The sequence below is a fragment of the Oncorhynchus keta genome, chromosome 28, assembly GCF_023373465.1.
Source record: "Oncorhynchus keta strain PuntledgeMale-10-30-2019 chromosome 28, Oket_V2, whole genome shotgun sequence".
Classification (NCBI taxonomy): Eukaryota; Metazoa; Chordata; class Actinopteri; order Salmoniformes; family Salmonidae; genus Oncorhynchus; species Oncorhynchus keta.
This window is the reverse complement of record NC_068448.1, coordinates 72768129-72792381: the sequence shown is the minus strand read 5'-3', so window position 1 is coordinate 72792381 and position 24253 is coordinate 72768129. Positions and strand designations below refer to the sequence as shown.

At 44.0% G+C, this 24253-nt stretch overlaps 1 protein-coding gene and 1 long non-coding RNA gene across 7 annotated transcripts in view; one reads left to right on the top strand and one right to left on the bottom strand.

Moving 5' to 3' along the window:
- Positions 1-24253, top strand: part of LOC118361199 (guanine nucleotide-binding protein G(olf) subunit alpha-like) — an 83284-nt gene that overhangs the window by 27968 nt on the left and 31063 nt on the right. The window lies entirely within an intron of this gene.
- Positions 46-5326, bottom strand: LOC127912895 (uncharacterized). 3 transcript variants are annotated; one of them, XR_008083968.1, is made up of 4 exons: positions 3418-3531; positions 2704-2899; positions 640-771; positions 46-115 (listed from the first exon to the last, which is right to left on the bottom strand). It is a non-coding gene; the product is annotated as an uncharacterized LOC127912895 (long non-coding RNA). The 3 variants fall into 3 exon arrangements; XR_008083969.1 differs by lacking the exon at positions 46-115 and adding an exon at positions 4951-5326 and having other exon boundaries at positions 488-771; positions 3418-3483; XR_008083967.1 differs by lacking the exon at positions 46-115 and having other exon boundaries at positions 488-771; positions 2704-2802; positions 3418-3508.

Here is a 24253-nt window from a genome sequence, read left to right as displayed (position 1 = left end):
CCTCTTTCCTCCTTATATACCTCTCTCCCCATCCCTTTACTCCTATATACCTCTCTCCCCATCCCTCTTTACTCCTATATACCTCTCTCCCCATCCCTCTTTCCTCCCTATATACCTCTCTCCCCATCCCTCTTTCCTCCTATATACCTCTCCCCCATCCCTCTTTCCTCCTATATACCTCTCTCCCCATCCCTCTTTACTCCTATATACCTCTCTCCCCATCCCCCTTTACTCCCTATATACCTCTCTCCCCATCCCCCTTTACTCCCTATATACCTCTCTCCCCATCCCCCTTTCCTCCTTATATACCTCTCTCCCCCATCCCTCTTTACTCCTTATATACCTCTCTCCCCCATCCCTCTTTACTCCTTATATACCTCTCTCCCCCATCCCTCTTTACTCCTTATATACCTCTCTCCCCATCCCTCTTTACTCCTTATATACCTCTCTCCCCATCCCTCTTTACTCCTATATACCTCTCTCCCCATCCCTCTTTACTCCTTATATACCTCTCTCCCCCATCCCTCTTTACTCCTTATATACCTCTCTCCCCATCCCTCTTTCCTCCTATATACCTCTCTCCCCATCCCTCTTTCCTCCTATATACCTCTCTCCCCATCCCTCTTTACTCCTATATACCTCTCTCCCCATCCCTCTTTCCTCCCTATATACCTCTCTCCCCATCCCTCTTTCCTCCCTATATACCTCTCTCCCCATCCCTCTTTCCTCCCTATATACCTCTCTCCCCATCCCTCTTTCCTCCCTATATACCTCTCTCCCATCCCTCTTTACTCCCTATATACCTCTCTCCCCATCCCTCTTTACTCCCTATATACCTCTCTCCCCATCCCCCTTTCCTCCTTATATACCTCTCTCCCCCATCCCTCTTTACTCCTTATATACCTCTCCCCCATCCCTCTTTACTCCCTATATACCTCTCTCCCCCATCCCTCTTTACTCCTTATATACCTCTCTCCCCCATCCCTCTTTACTCCTTATATACCCCCATCCCTCCTATATACCTCTCTTTCCTCCTAATATACCCCCATCCCTCCTATATACCTCTCTTTCCTCCTTATATACCTCCATCCCTCTTACCTCCTATATACCTCTCTCCCCCATCCCTCTTTCCTCCTATATACCTCTCTCCCCATCCCTCTTTACTCCTATATACCTCTCTCCCCATCCCTCTTTACTCCTATATACCTCTCTCCCCCATCCCTCTTTCCTCCTATATACCTCTCTCCCCATCCCTCTTTACTCCTATATACCTCTCTCCCCCATCCCTCTTTACTCCTATATATACTCTCTCCCATCCCTCTTTACTCCTATATACCTCTCTCCCCCATCCCTCTTTACTCCTTATATACCTCTCTCCCCATCCCTCTTTACTCCTTATATACCTCTCTCCCCATCCCTCTTTACTCCTATATACCTCTCTCCCATCCCTCTTTACTCCTTATATACCTCTCTCCCCATCCCTCTTTACTCTTATATACCTCTCTCCCCATCCCTCTTTACTCCTATATACCTCTCTCCCCATCCCTCTTTCCTCCTATATACCTCTCTCCCCCATCCCTCTTTCCTCCTATATACCTCTCTCCCCATCCCTCTTTCCTCCTATATACCTCTCTCCCCCATCCCTCTTTCCTCCTATATACCTCTCTCCCCATCCCTCTTTCCTCCTATATACCTCTCTCCCCATCCCTCTTTCCTCCTATATACCTCTCTCCCCCATCCCTCTTTCCTCCTATATACCTCTCTCCCCATCCCTCTTTCCTCCTATATACCTCTCTCCCCATCCCTCTTTCCATTCCTATACCTCCCTCCCCATCCCTCTTTCCTCCTATATACCTCTCTCCCCATCCCTCTTTCCTCCTATATATACCTCTCTCCCCATCCCTCTTTCCATTCCTATACTTTCCTCCTATATACCTCTCTCCCCCATCCCTCTTTCCTCCTATATACCTCTCTCCCCCATCCCTCTTTCCTCCTATATACCTCTCTCCCCATCCCTCTTTCCTCCTATATACCTCTCTCCCCCATCCCTCTTTCCCCCTATATCCCTCTTTCCTCCTTATATACCTCTCTCCCCCATCCCTCTTTACTCCTATATACCTCTCTCCCATCCCTCTTTACTCCTATATACCTCTCTCCCCATCCCTCTTTCCTCCCTATATACCTCTCTCCCATCCCTCTTTCCTCCCTATATACCTCTCTCCCCATCCCTCTTTCCTCCTATATACCTCTCTCCCCATCCCTCTTTACTCCTATATACCTCTCTCCCCATCCCCCTTTACTCCCTATATACCTCTCTCCCCATCCCTCTTTACTCCCTATATACCTCTCTCCCCATCCCCCTTTCCTCCTATATACCTCTCTCCCCCATCCCTCTTTACTCCTTATATACCTCTCCCCATCCCTCTTTACTCCCTATATACCTCTCTCCCCATCCCTCTTTACTCCTTATATACCTCTCTCCCCATCCCTCTTTACTCCTTATATACCTCTCTCCCCATCCCTCTTTACTCCTATATACCTCTCTCCCCCATCCCTCTTTACTCCTTATATACCTCTCTCCCCCATCCCTCTTTACTCCTTATATACCTCTCTCCCCATCCCTCTTTCCTCCTATATACCTCTCTCCCCATCCCTCTTTCCTCCTATATACCTCTCTCCCCATCCCTCTTTACTCCTATATACCTCTCTCCCCATCCCTCTTTCCTCCCTATATACCTCTCTCCCCATCCCTCTTTCCTCCCTATATACCTCTCTCCCCATCCCTCTTTCCTCCCTATATACCTCTCTCCCCATCCCTCTTTCCTCCTATATACCTCTCTCCCCATCCCTCTTTACTCCTATATACCTCTCTCCCCATCCCTCTTTCCTCCCTATATACCTCTCTCCCCATCCCCCTTTCCTCCTATATACCTCTCTCCCCATCCCTCTTTACTCCTTATATACCTCTCCCCCATCCCTCTTTACTCCTATATACCTCTCTCCCCCATCCCTCTTTACTCCTATATACCTCTCTCCCCATCCCTCTTTACTCCTTATATACCTCTCTCCCCATCCCTCTTTACTCCTATATACCCCATCCCTCCTATATACCTCTCTCCCCCATCCCTTTTACTCCTTATATACCTCCATCCCTCTTACCTCCTATATACCTCTCTCCCCATCCCTCTTTCCTCCTATATACCTCTCTCCCCATCCCTCTTTACTCCTATATACCTCTCTCCCCATCCCTCTTTACTCCTATATACCTCTCTCCCCATCCCTCTTTACTCCCTATATACCTCTCTCCCCATCCCTCTTTCCCTCCTATATACCTCTCTCCCCATCCCTCTTTCCTCCTAATATACCCCCATCCCTCCTATATACCTCTCTCCCCATCCCTCTTTACTCCTTATATACCTCTCTCCCCATCCCTCTTTCCTCCCTATATACCTCTCTCCCCATCCCTCTTTCCTCCCTATATACCTCTCTCCCCATCCCTCTTTACTCCTATATACCTCTCTCCCCCTCCCTCTTTACTCCCTATATACCTCTCTCCCCATCCCTCTTTACTCCCTATATACCTCTCTCCCCCATCCCCCTTTCCTCCTATATACCTCTCTCCCCATCCCTCTTTACTCCTTATATACCTCTCCCCCATCCCTCTTTACTCCCTATATACCTCTCTCCCCCATCCCTCTTTACTCCTTATATACCTCTCTCCCCCATCCCTCTTTACTCCTTATATACCTCTCTCCCCATCCCTCTTTACTCCTTATATACCTCTCTCCCCATCCCTCTTTACTCCTTATATACCTCTCTCCCCCATCCCTCTTTACTCCTTATATACCTCTCTCCCCATCCCTCTTTCCTCCTATATACCTCTCTCCCCCATCCCTCTTTACTCCTTATATACCTCTCTCCCCATCCCTCTTTCCTCCTATATACCTCTCTCCCCATCCCTCTTTCCTCCTATATACCTCTCTCCCCATCCCTCTTTACTCCTATATACCTCTCTCCCCATCCCTCTTTCCTCCCTATATACCTCTCTCCCCATCCCTCTTTCCTCCTATATACCTCTCTCCCCATCCCTCTTTCCTCCTATATACCTCTCTCCCATCCCTCTTTCCTCCCTATATACCTCTCTCCCCATCCCTCTTTACTCCTATATACCTCTCTCCCCATCCCTCTTTACTCCCTATATACCTCTCTCCCCATCCCCTTTCCTCCTTATATACCTCTCTCCCCCATCCCTCTTTACTCCTTATATACCTCTCCCCCATCCCTCTTTACTCCCTATATACCTCTCTCCCCATCCCTCTTTACTCCTTATATACCTCTCTCCCCATCCCTCTTTACTCCTTATATACCTCTCTCCCCATCCCTCTTTACTCCTATATACCCCCATCCCTCCTATATACCTCTCTCCCCATCCCTCTTTACTCCTTATATACCTCCATCCCTCTTACCTCCTATATACCTCTCTCCCCCATCCCTCTTTCCTCCTATATACCTCTCTCCCCATCCCTCTTTACTCCTATATACCTCTCTCCCCATCCCTCTTTACTCCTATATACCTCTCTCCCCATCCCTCTTTACTCCCTATATACCTCTCTCCCCATCCCTCTTTCCTCCTATATACCTCTCTCCCATCCCTCTTTCCTCCTAATATACCCCCATCCCTCCTATATACCTCTCTCCCCATCCCTCTTTACTCCTTATATACCTCTCTCCCCATCCCTCTTTCCTCCTATATACCTCTCTCCCCATCCCTCTTTACTCCTATATACCTCTCTCCCCATCCCTCTTTACTCCCTATATACCTCTCTCCCCCATCCCTCTTTCCTCCTATATACCTCTCTCCCCATCCCTCTTTACTCCTATATACCTCTCTCCCCATCCCCTTTACTCCCTATATACCTCTCTCCCCATCCCCCTTTACTCCCTATATACCTCTCTCCCCATCCCCCTTTCCTCCTTATATACCTCTCTCCCCCATCCCTCTTTACTCCTTATATACCTCTCTCCCCCATCCCTCTTTACTCCTTATATACCTCTCTCCCCCATCCCTCTTTACTCCTTATATACCTCTCTCCCCCATCCCTCTTTACTCCTTATATACCTCTCTCCCCCATCCCTCTTTACTCCTTATATACCTCTCTCCCCCATCCCTCTTTACTCCTTATATACCTCTCTCCCCATCCCTCTTTACTCCTTATATACCTCTCTCCCCCATCCCTCTTTACTCCTTATATACCTCTCTCCCCATCCCTCTTTACTCCTTATATACCTCTCTCCCCCATCCCTCTTTACTCCTTATATACCTCTCTCCCCATCCCTCTTTACTCCTATATACCTCTCTCCCCATCCCTCTTTACTCCTTATATACCTCTCTCCCCATCCCTCTTTACTCCTTATATACCTCTCTCCCCATCCCTCTTTACTCCTTATATACCTCTCTCCCCATCCCTCTTTACTCCTATATACCTCTCTCCCCCCATCCCTCTTTACTCCTATATACCTCTCTCCCATCCCTCTTTACTCCTATATACCTCTCTCCCCCATCCCTCTTTACTCCTTATATACCTCTCTCCCCCATCCCTCTTTACTCCTTATATACCTCTCTCCCATCCCTCTTTACTCCTTATATACCTCTCTCCCCCATCCCTCTTTACTCCTTATATACCTCTCTCCCCCATCCCTCTTTACTCCTTATATACCTCTCTCCCCCATCCCTCTTTACTCCTTATATACCTCTCTCCCATCCCTCTTTACTCCTTATATACCTCTCTCCCCATCCCTCTTTCCTCCTATATACCTCTCTCCCCATCCCTCTTTACTCCTTATATACCTCTCTCCCCATCCCTCTTTCCTCCCTATATACCTCTCTCCCCATCCCTCTTTACTCCTTATATACCTCTCTCCCCATCCCTCTTTACTCCTTATATACCTCTCTCCCCATCCCTCTTTACTCCTTATATACCTCTCTCCCCCATCCCTCTTTACTCCTTATATACCTCTCTCCCCATCCCTCTTTACTCCTTATATACCTCTCTCCCCATCCCTCTTTACTCCTTATATACCTCTCTCCCCATCCCTCTTTACTCCTTATATACCTCTCTCCCCATCCCTCTTTACTCCTATATACCTCTCTCCCCATCCTCTTTACTCCTATATACCTCTCTCCCCATCCCTCTTTACTCCTATATACCTCTCTCCCCCATCCCTCTTTACTCCTATATACCTCTCTCCCCCATCCCTCTTTACTCCTATATACCTCTCTCCCCATCCCTCTTTACTCCTTATATACCTCTCTCCCCATCCCTCTTTACTCCTTATATACCTCTCTCCCCCATCCCTCTTTACTCCTTATATACCTCTCTCCCCATCCCTCTTTACTCCTTATATACCTCTCCCTCTTTACTCCTTATCCCCCCATCCCTCTTTACTCCTTATATACCTCTCTCCCCCATCCCTCTTTACTCATATACCCTCTCCCCCATCCCTCTTTACTCCTTATATACCTCTCCCCCATCCCTCTTTACTCCTTATATACCTCTCTCCCCCATCCCTCTTTACTCCTTATATACCTCTCTCCCCCATCCCTCTTTACTCCTTATATACCTCTCTCCCCATCCCTCTTTCCTCCTTATATACCTCTCTCCCCCATCCCTCTTTACTCCTTATATACCTCTCTCCCCCATCCCTCTTTACTCCTTATATACCTCTCTCCCCATCCCTCTTTACTCCTTATATACCTCTCTCCCCATCCCTCTTTACTCCTTATATACCTCTCTCCCCCATCCCTCTTTACTCCTTATATACCTCTCTCCCCCATCCCTCTTTACTCCTTATATACCTCTCTCCCCCATCCCTCTTTACTCCTTATATACCTCTCTCCCCCATCCCTCTTTACTCCTTATATACCTCTCTCCCCCATCCCTCTTTACTCCTTATATACCTCTCTCCACTGACGTTGCGTGTCTCGCAGTCTGCTAACCCGAAACCCCAGAAGCACAGGTGCCCTGTTGTGACGACCAAAAGACAGACAGTTGCGTTCAGATAGTACCCTTAAGACCGTATGTTGAGACGCTCGCTCCCGGTGAAGAGAGGAGAGGGCTTTTAGCGTTGTTCACAACACGTGTCTTTTACCCTCCACTGAGGTCACTGTGCTTTCAGGCTATTTCACCCAGTCACATTGATGTCCCCCAGTAAGGTCGCGCTACCTGGGGTTTAACATGTGGATCCCTTGGAGGCTTGGTCCAAATAACAATGTTTGTGTTCCATCTCAGGCTGCTGGCAATTACTGACTGAAATTCATGCCACCCCAATCTAATATTTCTGGTTAGCGGTGAGTGAAGAGAACACACACAGGCACACATGTATTGTTCTGCATAACTACTCATCCCCAAGTAACAGGTGACAACCCCTGTTGGAGGAATCCAGTGGAGAGGTTGTTGAAAGTACCTTCATTAAGCCAGTCCAGTTGTTTTACGTGTAAGGATATTCATTGTGTGTTCCTCAAGCTTCCTCGTTAATGAAAGGTGGATCCCCTCTGAGAGGCAATTTCCATCCCATCACAGCCCTGGTTGCTCTCTCAACCAATGGTGCGTCTCCGTTGACTCTCCTCATGTGTCCTGGGCATTCTGATTGGCCTTTTAGACCTCATATAATCACCCCATGGAGCTCTGACAAAGTCTTCCAAGTCCTCAGAGGTGCTCTTCAGGGAGTTTAATGGCACATAATGTTTTGGCTATTTGTGTGTGTCTGAATGTACACAACATCAGTCAAAAGTTTTGACACACCTACTCATTCAAGGGTTTTCATTTATTTGTACTATTTTCTATGTTGTAGAATAATAGTGAAGACATCAAAATTATGAAATAACACATACAGTTGAAGTCTGAAGTTTACATACACCTTAGCCAAATAAATTTAAACTCAGTTTTTCACAATTCCTGACATTTTGTCCTAGTAAGTATTCCCTGTCTTAGGTCAGTTAGGATCACCACTTTATTTTAAGAATGTTAAATGTCAGAATAATAGTAAAGTGATTTTATTTAAGCTTTTATTTTTTTCACCACATTCCCAGTGGGTCAGAAGTTTACATACACTCAATTAGTATTTGGTAGCATTGCCTTTAAATTGTTTAACTTGGGTCAAATGTTTTGGGTAGCCTTCCACAAGCTTCCCACAATATGTTGGGTGAATTTTGGCCCATTCCTCCTGACAGAGCTGGTGTAACTGAGTCAGGTTTGTAGGCCTCCTTCCTGGCACCTTCTTTTTCAGTTCTGGCCTCACATTTTCTATAGGATTGGGGTCAGGGTTTTGTGATGGCCACTCCAATATCTTGACTTTGTTGTCCTCATGCCATTTTGCCACAACTTTGGAAGTATTGTCCATTTGGAAGATCCATTTGCCACCCACAACATGATGCTGAACCCTACTTGTGGAGGTGTTGGCTGATATCTTTTGATTTCCCCATGATGTCAAGCAAAGAGGCACTGGGTTTGAAGTTAGGCCTTGAAATACATCCACAGGTACACCTCGAATTGACTCAAATTATGTCAATTGGCCAATCAGAAGCTTCTAAAGCCATGACATCATTTTCTGGAATTTTCCCAGCTGTTTAAAGGCACAGTCAACTTAGTGTATGTAAACTTCTGCCCCACTGGAATTGGGATACAGTATAAGCGAAATATTTTGTCTGTAAACAATTGTTGGAAAAGTTACTTGTCATGCACAAAGTAGATGTCCTAAACGACTTGCCAAAACTATAGTTTGTTAACAAGACATTTGTCAAGTGGTTGAAAAAAGTGTTTTAATGACCCAGAACAACAGCAAAGGATCTTGCGAAGATGCTGGAGGAAACGGGTACAAAAGTATCTATATCCACAGTAAAACTAATCCTATATCGACATAACCTGAAAGGCCCCTCAGCAACGAAGAAGCCACTGCTCCAAAACCGCCACTGAAAAAAGACAGACTACAGTTTGCAACTGTACATGGGGACAAAGATCATACTTTTTGGAGAAATGTCCTCTGGTCTGATGAAACAAAAATAGTGAGGACCATCGTAATGACCATAATGATCATCGTTTTGTTTGGAGGAAAAAGGGGTACGCTTGCAAGCCGAAGAACACCATCCCAACCGTGAAACACGGGGGTGGCAGCATCATGTTGTGGGTGTGCTTTGCTGCAGGAGGGACTGGTGCACTTCACAAAATAGATGGCATCATGAGGGAGGGGAAATTGTGGCGATGTTGAAGTAACATCTCAAGATATCAGTCAGGAAGTTTAAGTTTGGTTGCAAATGGGTCTTCCAAATGGACATTGACCCCAAGCATATTTCCATAGTTGTGGCAAAATGGCTTAAGGACAACAAAGTCAAGATATTGGAGTGGCCATCTCGAAGCCCTGACGTCAATCCTATAGAAAATTTGAGGGCAGAACTGAAAAAGTGTGCGCGAACAAGGAGGCCTACAAACCTGACTCGGTTACATCAGCTCTGTCAGGAGGAATGGGCCAAAATTCATCGAATTTATTGTGGGAAGCTTGTGGAAGGCTACCCAAAACATATGACCCAGGTAAAACATTTAAAAGCAATGCTACCAAATACTAATTGAGTGTATGTAAACTTCTGACCCAGTGGGAATGTGATGAAATAAATCAAATATGAAATGAATCATTCTCTCTACAATTATTCTGACATTTAACATTCTTAAAATAAAGTGGTGATCCTAACTGACCTAAACCAGGGAATGTTTACTTGGAATAAATGTTAGGAATTGTGATCAACTGAGTTGAAATGTATTTGGCTAAGGTGTATGTAAACTTCCGACTTCAACTGTATACTATAGTATTTACTGTAGTGTCTTTGCGGACTGGAGTATACTGTAGTATTTACTGTATAGCACTGTAGTGTTTACTGTAGGGTTTCTGTGGACTGTAGTATACTGTACTATTTACGGTAGTGTCTTTGCGGAATGTAGTATACTGTATTTACTGTATTATTCTTGAGTAATTAGTTTTTTTTTTTTTTTTTTTTTTTTTTTTGTGTGTCTGCGGAACCCGACCCCTTATTGGATGATTATTTGACCCTCATTAATAACCGTGCCATTTCCATAGGCGATGGTAACGCCTATTATGTAACATACAGTGCAACATGTTGTTGTCGACGATGTGCTTGAATGAGAGTAGACTATGTGACTCAAGGTTATGATTTCCATAGCTTTTGTTTAAGAGGAGCACTCCAGACACCACTTGGCTTGCTGGCCGAGTTCTAGTCTCTGATTGTGCTCCCCTCTTCGGTGTGAAGCAGTGTTTTATACCACCGGCAAGTTCTGTGACCATGGAATACACACAAGTTGTCCCTTTTCTAATCTCCAGTCAGTCAGAACGTGGCTGTGAGGTGTTTGGATTGGAGTGCCATGAAATATGTGACGTCAGACCCCCTTGTTGTTCCTCTCCTAGGAAGACACACATTATGCTGAGGCTTACAGAAGGCAGACACACACCCGTCTGTCTAGTGTTTGTTCTGGCTAACTGTGTGTGTGTGTGTGTGTGCGCGCGCATTCACACATCGCTCAATGCCATGACGCACAGTAGCTCCACTGTATCCATGTTTAACAGCTCTATCTCGTTTCCATTGACAATATCTCTGCCTTCTGTATACTGAAACAAAGTGACACCCGTTGGGGCTAGGAGGAGGAAACTGTTATCTGTCAGGGCCCATAACTGACGCTTAGCTCTAAGTTAGCATGACAGCGCATTTCAATTTAGCCGTAGCTAGCATGATAACGTGTTCTTTCTAGTCTGCTCACTTTGTTTCGCCTTAAAGGTAGATTCCGCGATATGATGTCATTGTACACAGCTGGTAGACAAACGTCCACTCTGCCAAGGCTGCCACTATTGGCTGCTTAAAATCTGTTGATGTCGTTAAGCAGGAAGTCGCCCCTCTGTTTTGATGTCATATTGCTGTGTCTTTAAGTCGTGATTTTCCATTGGTGGCTGGTTCAGAGTCATCATCAGAACCAGCATCTACGTGGTGCTATTCTTAGGTCCTCCAATGAACGTGTAAAGCAATGGAAACTGCTGAGCAATCAGTGCTCGCTAGCACCCCCTTGTTCAGTTAGCTGTTACCATCTCTCCATGCCCCAATTGAAACGCAAAATGATTACAGGCCGATCCAAGTGCTTGTGTCAAAGAGGAGGCCCATATTGACGTTCCACAATCCTATAAGCCAGTCAATACCGACTGTATATTGTACATGTAGGGCTGTTTTGGGAGGAGGGGTAGATCCATTTTCAGCATTTGAATTGATTTCAATGTTCTGTTCCATTGCCTAGTCCGTTGGAGCCTTTGGGCCATGCAATGAAGCATCGTTGTTTGGAAAAGCCCATAAAAGTCATGGAATGGCTCGTTTGTTTCATTCCACTTTGTTTACTCATTAGTGTTTTGTCCAGAGTTTGACTCGACTTGTTCTAAAGTAAAGTGTCAACTTGACTTTGTACTTGTAGCATCCTGTATCAATACAAAACACAGTCAGTTGTGGGTATATTACACTATTAAAACAGCAGTGAACAAATGGCTATTTACTATATATATATATATATTAAGATAACCTGATATAGGGATGCAGTCCAACATTTTAATTTGCCAACAACCATACCAAAGATTCTGACATTCGTCTAGTTTTCTATACAACACTGTGCCGTAACTTGAAAGCTAGCATCTAGAGGCACTTCCCTTTGTGTACCATGGAGTTTATCCCCTAGCTTGCTGTACGTTTCAGTAACTGAAATCATACTAGTACTCAAGAATTCCTCCCTCGTCAGGTAATCTCGGCTTCAGGCTACTTCATCCTGATATACAAAACTCCAAAGATTTAAGGCCGTCAAAATGGATGCCTTCAACCTGTGACTTAACGTTTGAATTTTGGGGGGGGACGACACATGTCCCCCCAACATTCTGAAATTGCATTTTTGTCCCCCCCAGTTTTATCATTGGAATGCGATACAGAACGAGGCAACGATGTGATTTAGGAACTAGCTAACGCCTCTGAGCGGTCGGGTAGGCTGTTGAGTGTTTATCTGACTTGGGGGGGGAATAAGAATAATGCCACCCTCCCACTTCTAAAACCAAAGTTGCGCCCCTGTATACACATAATAACTGTATGTTGTACTCTCAAAGCTACACGGTAACTCCTGTCGGCTGTGTCACTGATACTGGTAGCTTAGTGGTTAAAACGTTGGGCCAGTAACCGAAAGGTTGCTGAATCGAATCCCCGAACTGACAAGGTAAAAATCTGTTGTTCTGCTCCTGAGCAAGGCAGTTAACCCACTGTTCCCTGGGCCCCGAAGACGTGGATGTTGATTGAGGCAGCTCCCCGAACCTCTCTGATTCAGAGGGGTTGGGTTAAATGAGGAAGACACATTTCAGTTGAAGGCATTCAGTTGTACAACTGACTAGGTGTCCCACTTTCCCTACTCATGTGGTCATGTATTTGATAGCTACCACCTCCAAAACATTAGCGCTAGCATGGTAAGTGTTAGCACGATAGACGGTATCATTTGCTTAGCACAGTGGTGTGTGTGCTCATTAGCATTAGCATGCTAAAGCTGTAGATCCTGGTGTGTGTGCTCATTAGCATGCTAAAGCTGTGTGCGCTAGCTGCAGATCCTGGTTGTTTGCTCAGTAGGCAGTAGGAAGCAGAGGACACTGTTGATGTTGCAGGCTGATAAGGCCTTAATATAGTCCTGTGGGAGCACAATAGGTGCCCTGTTCTGGCTGGCCTGTTCTGTTTCTAGCTCGGCGAGAGCATTGTGCGTACACAAACCCTGCACTCCCTCTCCAGGCCAGCCCTAGTTAATCTAGATGGTCCTATGTGGAGACTCCCAAGTGTACAGTTTTTTTTTTCCCCCCCTGCTGCACAAACTAGATTGTAAGCAGCCTTTAGTTGAGTTTACGTTTCTGTCTCAACCGTATTTCAAACTGCGCCACTGTCCGCCCAATGAACGTTATTGTTTTTGTTTTGTTGACGAAGCAGTACATATTCTGTTGTTCTATCAGTGATGTCATGGGGGAAAAGCACTGTTGTTCTATCACTGATGTCATGGGGGAAAAGCACTGTTGTTCTATCACTGATGTCATGGGGGAAAAGCACTGTTGTTCTATCATGTGATGTCAAAGCACTGTTGTTCTATCACTGATGTCATGGGGGAAAAGCACTGTTGTTCTATCACTGATGTCATGGGGGAAAAGCACTGTTGTTCTATCACTGATGTCATGGGGGAAAAGCACTGTTGTTCTATCACTGATGTCATGGGGGAAAAGCACTGTTGTTCTATCACTGATGTCATGGGGGAAAAGCACTGTTGTTCTATCACTGATGTCATGGGGGAAAAGCACTGTTGTTCTATCACTGATGTCATGGGGGAAAAGCACTGTTGTTCTATCAGTGATGTCATGGGGGAAAAGCACTGTTGTTCTATCAGTGATGTCATGGGGGAAAAGCACTGTTGTTCTATCAGTGATGTCATGGGGGAAAAGCACTGTTGTTCTATCAGTGATGTCATGGGGGAAAAGCACTGTTGTTCTATCAGTGATGTCATGGGGGAAAAGCACTGTTGTTCTATCAGTGATGTCATGGGGGAAAAGCACTGTTGTTCTATCAGTGATGTCATGGGGGAAAAGCACTGTTTGCAGTAACGTCTTTGTTGTAATATGGCAAACGGATGTGATCATTAAGGGTTCCAGCTTTAAAGAGATTCTCCGGTACTCTTCTATACCTTTTAGCCAGTAGTTCTGAAAGTAGTGCTCACGAGCCAGAAGTGGTCCCCTAAAATTGCGTACTACATCACATACAGTGGGGCAAAAAAAGTATTTCGGCAGTTATTTTCCACCATAATTTGCAAATAAATTCATTAAAAATCCTACAATGTGATTTTCTGGATTTTTTTCCCCCCTCATTTTGTTTGTCATAGTTGAAGTGTACCTATGATGAAAATTACAGGCCTCATATTTTTAAGTGGGAGAACTTGCACAATTGGTGGCTGACTAAATACTTTTTTGCCCCACTGTATGTGCACCACGTCATTGCTCTCTTACTCTGCTGTGTGGGTCTTGCTAGCTGTGACTCAAATGGCAAGGGGCTGAAGCCCATTGGCTGAAGCCCATTGGCTGGCCTACTCGAGGGCTGGCCTACTCGAGGGCTGGCCTACTCGAGGAAAATGTAAGGGAAATGGCACTTTTGGCATTTCAGACTTGAAAAAAAAATGTATCAACCCTACAAAAATGTCCATTTATTATAATCTACATAATAATTCCTGTTGCTGCAGGAATATTTTCCTGCTGTATCAAACTGGCTTAAATTAAGATCTTAGATCTGTAAAAATGTTCTTCTGCTTATAGATTATGCCTGTATGAACTACACATTTAGACATCCAGCCCAAAATGAGAGGTTTAAAAAAAAATAAAACGTACTAGTCGCCAAAGTACCGGAGTATGTCTCCAACTCTGATCTAGTGCTTTTGGAATTGGCTTTGGCTGAACGCGTATACCCTGAAAAACGAGTATTGAGATTTCAATTTGAGATCAATTAATGTTCTGATTGAGGTGTGGCGTTCACCAGTTATGTCAATGAATTCAGGAATATCAGACTTCCTATGTACATTTGCCATACAAGGGCTTCCTACAAGATTGTGCAATGCAGCCAAATGACTCGGTACAGTTGAATTCAACCACACACTGTGTCATTGTTCTATGATACAGATGCCTTATCTTAATTTGATCATCCTGTTGTTGCAGAAAGCTCGCTCAAATTAAGATCTTAAATATGTAGTATTCATGTGGTTCTGCCGTTGTGCTGGATTTCTTCCAGATTATACAACGAGGAGCACCCGGGGTCAAGTGTGTAGCCTGGCCACCGGAGGTCCTCTGTAGATCAGTTTGTAGAGCGTGACGCTTCCAATGCCAGGATAGTTGGTTCGTTTCCCAGGACCACCCATACATAGAAACTGTGTGCACGCATGACTGTAAATAGCTTTGGATAAAAGCATCTTGCTAAACGGCATATACTGCATAATGTCTTATTGCCCTTATATGGCCTGTCTTGTTTTGATGACCATTGCAGTTGTTAGTTCTATTTAATTCTGTGGTTGGACCCTGGTGCTTGCAACACTAGGGTGGTTCTGACTCCTGCATGAGCCAAATATACTGGGCATACAGTTAAATACATAAAAATGACAATCATGATAATGAAGTATTCTATGACCCAGTATAAATGGTACAATCTGTAGGGGGTCCAATCCAAAACACACATTCTGACCAATGGGTAAAATGTAGGTAATTATGTAGATACTACTCTATGAAGAACTAATGTTCTAAACCTCATATCTCTATTGTAATCCGTTCAAACGTGATTGGAGTTTTCCCCCATGTAGGATGGCTAGAATTAGGGTGACCAAATCAATGGAGGCCAGAGGAGAAAAAAATGGTAACAAATCTGGAAAATAGCATTGAGTCAGCTAGGCTGGATGCTGTGCGATAATTGATGCTAACTGACAGGCTCACCGTTGAACTCATCTTCTCGAATCCAGAGGACATAAAACAATATAGAGGTAAGATGCATATAAAGTAGATTTTAGATTTAGCATATCCGTCTGTTTTAAGTTAGAGATATCTATTTATTTTTTTTGCATGGGCTGCATCTCAATCTGCCGATGTCGGCCTTCCGCATCTGCAGTGAAAGGTGGCAGAGCTACAGCTCAGACTAGGAGACATCCCGGAAATCGGTCTTCTCACAAACATATTTCGTGTCCATTTGGGCTACAAAATAATCTGACCCCTCTATGACAAGATGAAACTCTCACAAACACGATTAGAGGTCGACCGATTAATCGGAATGGCCAATTTTAATTGGGGCCGATTTCAAGTTGTCATAACAACCGGTATTTTGGACACCGATTTGGATTATGTTTTTTTTACACCTTTTATTTAATCTTTATTTAAAACTAGGCAAGTCAGTTTAAGAACACATTTCTTATTTTCAATGACTGCCTAGGAACGGTGGGTTAACTGCCTCGTTCAGGGGCAGAACGACAGATTTTCACCTTGTCAGCTCGGGGGATTCAATCTTGCAACTTTACAGTTAACTAGTCCAACGCTCTAACCACCTGATTACATTGCACTCCGCGAGGAATCTGCCCGTTACGCAAATGCAGTAAGCCAAGGTAAATTGCTAGCTAGCATTAAATTTAGACAGATTAGGAGCATAGCACCATGAAGACAGATTAGGAGCATAGCACCATAACAACAGATTAGGAGCATTGCACCATGAAGACAGATTAGGAGCATAGTATAGGACCATGAAGACAGATTAGGAGCATAGTATAGCACCATAACAACAGATTAGGAGCATTGCACCATGAAGACAGATTAGGAGCATAGTATAGCACCATGAAGACAGATTAGGAGCATAGCACCATGAAGACAGATTAGGAGCATAGTATAGGACCATGAAGACAGATTAGGAGCATAGTATAGGACCATGAAGACAGATTAGGAGCATAGTATAGCACCATGAAGACAGATTAGGAGCATAGTAGCATGAAGTTAGGAGCATAGTATAGACCATGAAGACAGATTAGGAGCATAGTATAGGACCATGAAGACAGATTAGGAGCATAGTATAGGACCATGAAGACAGATTAGGAGCATAGTATAGGACCATGAAGACAGATTAGGAGCATAGTATAGCACCATGAAGACAGATTAGGAGCATAGTATAGGACCATGAAGACAGATTAGGAGCATAGTATAGGACCATGAAGACAGATTAGGAGCATAGTATAGGACCATGAAGACAGATTAGGAGCATAGTATAGCACCATGAAGACAGATTAGGAGCATAGTATAGCACCATGAAGACAGATTAGGAGCATAGTATAGGACCATGAAGACAGATTAGGAGCATAGTATAGGACCATGAAGACAGATTAGGAGCATAGTATAGGACCATGAAGACAGATTAGGAGCATAGTATAGCACCATGAAGACAGATTAGGAGCATAGTATAGGACCATGAAGACAGATTAGGAGCATAGTATAGGACCATGAAGACAGATTAGGAGCATAGTATAGGACCATGAAGACAGATTAGGAGCATAGTATAGACCATGAAGACAGATTAGGAGCATAGTATAGCACCATGAAGACAGATTAGGATAGCATTAGGAGCATAGTATAGGACCATGAAGACAGATTAGGAGCATAGTATAGACCATGAAGACAGATTAGGAGCATAGTATAGCACCATGAAGACAGATTAGGAGCATAGTATAGGACCATGAAGACAGATTAGGAGCATAGTATAGCACCATGAAGACAGATTAGGAGCATAGTATAGGACATAAGACAGATTAGGAGCATAGTATAGCACCATGAAGACAGATTAGGAGCATAGTATAGGACCATGAAGACAGATTAGGAGCATAGTATAGCACCATGAAGACAGATTAGGAGCATAGTATAGGACCATGAAGACAGATTAGGAGCATAGTATAGCACCATGAAGACAGATTAGGAGCATAGTATAGGACCATGAAGACAGATTAGGAGCATAGTATAGCACCATGAAGACAGATTAGGAGCATAGTATAGGACCATGAAGACAGATTAGGAGCATAGTATAGGACCATGAAGACAGATTAGAATAGTATAGCACATGAAGACAGATTAGGAGCATAGTATAGCACCATGAAGACAGATTAGGAGCATAGTATAGGACCATGAAGACAGATTAGGAGCATAGTATAGCACCATGAAGACAGATTAGGAGCATAGTATAGGACCATGAAGACAGATTAGGAGCATAGTATAGGACCATGAAGACAGATTAGGAGCATAGTATAGGACCATGAAGACAGATTAGGAGCATAGTATAGGACCATGAAGACAGATTAGGAGCATAGTATAGGACCATGAAGACAGATTAGGAGCATAGTATAGCACCATGAAGACAGATTAGACAGATTAGGAGCATAGTATAGGACCATGAAGACAGATTAGGAGCATAGTATAGCACCATGAAGACAGATTAGGAGCATAGTATAGCACCATGAAGACAGATTAGGAGCATAGTATAGGACCATGAAGACAGATTAGGAGCATAGTATAGGACCATGAAGACAGATTAGGAGCATAGTATAGGACCACGAAGACAGATTAGGAGCATAGTATAGGACCATGAAGACAGATTAGGAGCATAGTATAGGACCATGAAGACCGATTAGGAGCATAGTATAGCACCATGAAGACAGATTAGGAGCATATAGCACCATGAAGACAGATTAGGAGCATAGCATGAAGACAGATTAGGAGCATAGTATAGGACCATGAAGACAGATTAGGAGCATAGTATAGCACCATGAAGACAGATTAGGAGCATAGTATAGCACCATGAAGACAGATTAGGAGCATAGTATAGCACCATGAAGACAGATTAGGAGCATAGTATAGGACCATGAAGACAGATTAGGAGCATAGTATAGGACCATGAAGACAGATTAGGAGCATAGTATAGCACCATGAAGACAGATTAGGAGCATAGTATAGGACCATGAAGACAGATTAGGAGCATAGTATAGGACCATGAAGACAGATTAGGAGCATAGTATAGCACCATGAAGACAGATTAGGAGAATAGTATAGGACCATGAAGACAGATTAGGAGTATAGTATAGCACCATGAAGACAGATTAGGAGCATAGTATAGGACCATGAAGACAGATTAGGAGCATAGTATAGCACCATGAAGACAGATTAGGAGCATAGTATAGGACCATGAAGACAGATTAGGAGCATAGTATAGGACCATGAAGACAGATTAGGAGCATAGTATAGCACCATGAAGACAGATTAGGAGCATAGTATAGGACCATGAAGACAGATTAGGAGCATAGTATAGCACCATGAAGACAGATTAGGAGCATAGTATAGGACCATGAAGACAGATTAGGAGCATAGTATAGCACCATGAAGACAGATTAGGAGCATAGTATAGCACCATGAAGACAGATTAGGAGCATAGTATAGGACCATGAAGACAGATTAGGAGCATAGTATAGGACCATGAAGACAGATTAGGAGCATAGTATAGCACCATGAAGACAGATTAGGAGCATAGTATAGGACCATGAAGACAGATTAGGAGCATAGTATAGCACCATGAAGACAGATTAGGAGCATAGTATAGGACCATGAAGACAGATTAGGAGCATAGTATAGCACCATGAAGACAGATTAGGAGCATAGTATAGGACCATGAAGACAGATTAGGAGCATAGTATAGGACCATGAAGACAGATTAGGAGCATAGTATAGCACCATGAAGACAGATTAGGAGCATAGTATAGGACCATGAAGACAGATTAGGAGCATAGTATAGCACCATGAAGACAGATTAGGAGCATAGTATAGGACCATGAAGACAGATTAGGAGCATAGTATAGCACCATGAAGACAGATTAGGAGCATAGTATAGGACCATGAAGACAGATTAGGAGCATAGTATAGCACCATGAAGACAGATTAGGAGCATAGGACCATGAAGACAGATTAGGAGCATAGTATAGCACCATGAAGACAGATTAGGAGCATAGCACCATAATGACAGATTAGGATCATAGCACCATAATGACAGATTAGGAGCATAGCACCATAAAGACAGATTAGGAGCATAGCAACATAATGACAGATTAGGAGCATAGCAACATAAAGACAGATTAGGATCATAGCAACATAAAGACAGATTAGGAGCATAGCACCATAATAACAGATTAGGAGCATAGTATAGGACCATGAAGACAGATTAGGAGCATAGTATAGGACCATGAAGACAGATTAGGAGCATAGTATAGCACCATGAAGACAGATTAGGAGCATAGTATAGGACCATGAAGACAGATTAGGAGCATAGTATAGCACCATGAAGACAGATTAGGAGCATAGCACCATAATGACAGATTAGGATCATAGCACCATAATGACAGATTAGGAGCATAGCACCATAAAGACAGATTAGGATCATAGCAACATAAAGACAGATTAGGAGCATAGCAACATAAAGACAGATTAGGATCATAGCAACATAAAGACAGATTAGGAGCATAGCACCATAATGACAGATTAGGAGCATAGTATAGCACCATGAAGACAGATTAGGAGCATAGCACCATAATGACAGATTAGGATCATAGCACCATAATGACAGATTAGGATCATAGCACCATAATGACAGATTAGGAGCATAGCACCATAAAGACAGATTAGGATCATAGCAACATAAAGACAGATTAGGATCATAGCACCATAATGACAGATTAGGAGCATAGCACCATAAAGACAGATTAGGATCATAGCAACATAAAGACAGATTAGGATCATAGCACCATAAAGACAGATTAGGAGCATAGCACCATAAAGACAGATTAGGATCATAGCACCATAAAGACAGATTAGGAGCATAGCACCATAAAGACAGATTAGGATCATAGCAACATAAAGACAGATTAGGAGCATAGCACCATAAAGACAGATTAGGAGCATAGCACCATAAAGACAGATTAGGACCACATCATAGGACCGATTAGGATCATAACACCATGAAGACAGACTTGGAGATGACTACTCTGTGACTCATTCAGTATCTATGTGTGTACATGCGTATCTGTGCCTGTCTGCTTCTCTGAGTGTGTTTGTGTACGTGTTTCTGTTTCCGTCTGTGCGCAAGCGTGCATCAGGAGGGAGAGAGAGAGAATATGCAGGAACAGCTGGAGAGCAGAACAGCTGGCAGCAGCCCTGTATTTTAGGCCCCAGTCAGCGCCTGTGGAGTTCTGTCCACTACTCCTCCTCTTTCTCATCCCCCCTCCTCTCCTCAAGACTTTCCCCCCAGCTCCTCAGAGCTTATGTAAACGAGCTGTGGAGCTGGGGCGAGCTGGAGCTATTTTTAGCAGTGCGGAGTTGCAGAGCACAGGCTGGCTGCAGGGTCACGTGGCTGTGTGGCCAAATCAAAGGGAGGAACCCACCAATAGGCTGTAGACAAAGGAAGGTCAGGCACACACACACAGAGAGAGAGGTGGTCTGCACACATACACATTTAACACACACACACACACACAGATAGAGAGGTGGTCTGCACACATACACATTTAACACACACACACACACACACACACACAGAGAGAGAGGTGGTCTGTACACATACACATTTAACACACACACACACAGAGAGAGAAAGGTGACAGACAGACAGACAGACAGACAGACAGACAGACAGACAGACAGACAGACAGACAGACAGACAGAGAGGTGGTCTGCACACATACACATTTAACACAAACAGAACACACATACTAGGTACTGTAGTAGTACATAGGTCTTTGAGCACACACACATGCGTACATACATGCATACTGTACACACACACTCATAGACTGTACTACTTACATACACATATAAAATGTTCTCTGGTCTTTAGTGCACACACTAGCATAAACCCACACCCACCCTTACTGAGAAGGTGAGACAGTGCACATATAGATTGCTTTGCTCAATCAAGCCACACGGGCTGAAGGCCTTAGGAGAGGATATCATTGTGACACCAGCTCTGATTATAGCAAAACACACACACCACACACACACACACACACACACACACACATTTGTGGTGCTACTGGATAGGGATAGGTGGCCCCTAGAGGAATGTGTGTGTGTGCTTGCAGACAGCTCATCCTTGTGTGAAGCCCCCAGTGCCTTCCACCCCCTCTATCACTCAGGCGTGTGTGTGTGGTAGCCGTCTTAGGAAAGTGGAGGGGATGGCACCACACAGACTAGACACACAGAACAGAGCATTTGTCATATGCATGTAACTCACGCACTAATACACAGTCACACACACCAATGCTCTGAAGATATTCTGCTTCTTAGAATGATATAGTTGTGGCCAAAACTATTGGCACCATTTCTTCCAGAAAACGGTTGAAATTAAAATGTCTTTTGATATCCATGTATGTCTTTGGTTTGCAGTGCAACAAAACCAAAATATCTGAATAATTTACTAAATGTTAGTTTATTCCACAAAGAAATCCTAAAATGGCCCGGACAATATTATTTGCACCTTCTAGAAGTTAGAAATATCGCTAATTCAACCAGCTTGAATATAGAAATGGACTCATTCTTTTGTTTTGTGTCACTGTGTGTACCGTAAATGAACATGATGGAGAAAACAAACACAACCAGAGAATTATCTGAAGAGGTCAGACACAAGATTGTAGCCAAGCCTGGACAATCTCAAGGCTACAAGTCCATCTCCAGAGACCTTTATGTTCCTGTTTCCACCGTACGTAATGTTATCAAGACGTTTAAGGCCCATGCCACTGTAGCCAACCACACTGGACGTGGCCTAAAGAGAGACCTTTATGTTCCTGTTTCCACCGTACGTAATGTTATCAAGACGTTTAAGGCCCCTGCCACTGTAGCCAACCTCACTGGACGTGGCCTAAAGAGAGACCTTTATGTTCCTGTTTCCACCGTACGTAATGTTATCAAGACGTTTAAGGCCCCTGCCACTGTAGCCAACCACACTGGACGTGGCCTAAAGAGAGACCTTTATGTTCCTGTTTCCACCGTACGTAATGTTATCAAGACGTTTAAGGCCCCTGCCACTGTAGCCAACCTCACTGGACGTGGCCTAAAGAGAGACCTTTATGTTCCTGTTTCCACCGTACGTAATGTTATCAAGACGTTTAAGGCCCCTGCCACTGTAGCCAACCTCACTGGACGTGGCCTAAAGAGAGACCTTTATGTTCCTGTTTCCACCGTACGTAATGTTATCAAGACGTTTAAGGCCCCTGCCACTGTAGCCAACCTCACTGGACGTGGCCTAAAGAGAGACCTTTATGTTCCTGTTTCCACCGTACGTAATGTTATCAAGACGTTTAAGGCCCCTGCCACTGTAACCAGCCTCACTGGACGTGGCCTAAAGAGAGACCTTTATGTTCCTGTTTCCACCGTACGTAATGTTATCAAGACGTTTAAGGCCCCTGCCACTGTAGCCAACCTCACTGGACGTGGCCGCAAGAGAGAACATGATGGAATATCGCAGCAAAGCATTGTTCCAATGGTGGAGAAAGCACCTCAGTCAACTGCCACACAGATTCAAGCTGAACTTTAGATACAAAGTACGACAGTTTCAATTCATACCATCCGTCAGCAACTCAGTTAAGGGGGTTATATGGTAGGAGACCCAGGAGGACCCCACTGCTGAGAGAGAGAGACATAAAAAAATCCTGACTGCAATTTGGCAAAACACATTGGAACATGCCAAAGTCCTTCTGGGAGAATGTGGACAGATGAGACCAAATTAGAGCTTTTTGGTAAAGTACACCATCTCTGTTTACAGAAAGCAAAATACATTTTCAAAGAAAATAAAACCTTCCCTATAGTCAAACATGGAGGTTCAGTGATATTTTGGGGTTGCTTTCTGCCTCTGGCACTGAGTGGCTTGATCGTGTGTATGGCATCATGAAATCAGAAGAATACCAAGGCACTTTGGAGCGCAATGTCAGAAAGCTGGGTCTGCGTCAAAGGTCATGGGTCTTCCAGCAGGACAATGACCCCAAACACACTTTAAAAGGTACCCAGGAATGATTCAAGACAACACGCTGGACTTGATCGCAGTTATTTTGACCAAAGTTTGTGCTACCAGATATGAAGTCTAGGATGTCAATTTAAATGGATATATTAAGTTCTGAATAAAAAAAGGTTCTATTTTATTAACAGAGAAATAATGACCTGTGGAGACCAAATACTTTGGTCAATTTCAACTTATTTTTAGGGAAAATTGTGTGTTACTTGAAAGAAGTGCAAGGGTACCAATATTTTTGTCCACGACTGTATACACGATATATCATGTCTGATCCACCTCTACGCAGACGACACCATTCTGTATACTTCTGGCCCTTCTTTGGACACTGTGTTAACTAACCTCCAGACGAGCTTCAATGCCATACAACTCTCCTTCCGTTGCCTCCAACTGCTCTTTTTAAATGCAAATAAAACTAAATGCATGCTCTTCACCCGATCGCTGCCCACACCTGCCCGCCCATCCAGCATCACTACTCTGGACAGTTCTGACTTAGAAAATGTGGACAACTACAAATACCTAGGTGTCTGGTTAGACTGTAAACTCTCCTCC